Here is a 1,981-nt window from a genome sequence, read left to right on the forward strand (position 1 = left end):
TACTAAGTTCCTGGATGACGTAATTAATCTTCATTTATATCGAAGTGCTTCACTTCATTTAACCTCACATTTAGAAAATAAAGGAATATAAATAGTTCTCGTTTTGTTTGCAATGAAGCACAAAGCTATACAATAGACTATCTGTGCTCTTTCCACCACGGGTATCGAAACCATGATTCTGGCATTGTAAGTCCGCAGACATACCACTCTGCCACTGGGGGAGGACTTCTCGTTTTGTCAAAGTAGATACACTTATAATGCTTGGAGACGGCTTGAATGGGTAATGAAGAAAAACTTTCATATAAGGTTAACATAACAGCAAATGTACAACGTTTCGACAAGGTTTTGTCATCATCATTACCCATTCAAGCCGTCTCCAAGCATTATTAGTCTCAAAGTGGCTTTCTCGTCATCGAATTAGATACACTTATGTTTCATGTGACCTCTAAATATCAGGACAAATTTCAATAGAATAACAAATGTTACGACACTATTTCTATCTGAGCGTAATTACTCTGCGAATGATATCTGTACCGAAAGTTAATAATACCTTAATGTAGGTTGGTGAGACAACGATTAGCTGTTCTTGTATATATACACCGTCTGGAATCGGTCTCACAACTATCAAACTACGTTATGGTATAAAGGAACATCTCGATTATATTAAAATTAAGGTCAACTACAATTCTCAGAGTTTTAATGCGTACGTCTTCAATGCCTCTGTTAATCCGATTGATTAACAGATACTAGTTACGCAAAAAATCAATTTATGTATTGTAAGACTGTAGAATCATCGATCATCGACTTGTTAAATCTGAAAATCTGCACAAATTAAGGAGATAACTTATGTGGGAAGTTATCCCGATAAATATGGGGACTTTTCTGAATTTGGAATTTATAAGCATAAGTTAATTTAAATACAAGAGCTCCGTTATATGTAGATCGTGTGCATTTTCTGATATCAATTAACAATTATAAAGTGTATTAAACTTCCATATTATTCATTGTCACATTTTATTCGTCTGACCTGCTATTTCTAGGTTGAATGTAATGTAAAAAGAAGAGGATAATGCTTTTTTTTTTTGTTTCTTGTTAAACACAAAGCTACATAACTGGCTATCTCTACTGTGCACACGGCTGGTATCGGAACCACATCTTAGCGTTGTCAGTCCTCAGACTTACCTTGGAACGAGGATAAAGTAATTGACTTGTAACAACAATTTCTTGGTAATCATTATATTTAATATTAATTTATACAATCAAATGGAATGTGTAGGAGATTGAAGTAGTTTGAATACGCATATTGTATCTAGCAGTATTTCAAATGACGATTACGATTATAAAATTGAAGGCAATTTAAAGGTAGAACTTAAGTGGTTAATCTCACTTTATGTGTGAGCAAGTTCTCTTACACGAAGGATCAGTTCATCCTTTACCATTGTTAACATCCTAAACACAGTTAGGATCAGTTTATCATTGACCATTGTTAACATCCTAAACACAGTTAAGATCAGTTCATCATTGACCATTGTTAACATCCTAAACACAGTTAAGATCAGTTCATCATTGACCATTGTTAACATCCTAAACACGGTTAAGATCAGTTCATCATTGACCATTGTTAACATCCTAAACACAGTTAGTATAACGCTTGTAAATATATAAACAAAGTAGCAAGCGTTTTAGTATTTATAGTTCACACTCGAGGCTACCATCACTGTAAGAAGCAGCGTATCCAAAGATGCTTGTTTGTTGTTCAAGTACTCCGGAAATTGAGAGATATGATCAGAGTTTCTAAAGATGGTGAAATTATCCTTTGGATACCTACTGTAGAATAGCTGTTTAAAAGTCTGTGGATACTTTTCTAACCATTCCTTTTCATGACAACAGAGAAATAGACTGGCCAAAGATGGTGCCAATCTACATCTCATAGCAACTCCATCATTATAATAATAAATATCGCTATTAAAAAGAAAATGCG

Source organism: Limulus polyphemus, unplaced genomic scaffold, assembly GCF_000517525.1.
Source record: "Limulus polyphemus unplaced genomic scaffold, Limulus_polyphemus-2.1.2 Scaffold797, whole genome shotgun sequence".
Classification (NCBI taxonomy): Eukaryota; Metazoa; Arthropoda; class Merostomata; order Xiphosura; family Limulidae; genus Limulus; species Limulus polyphemus.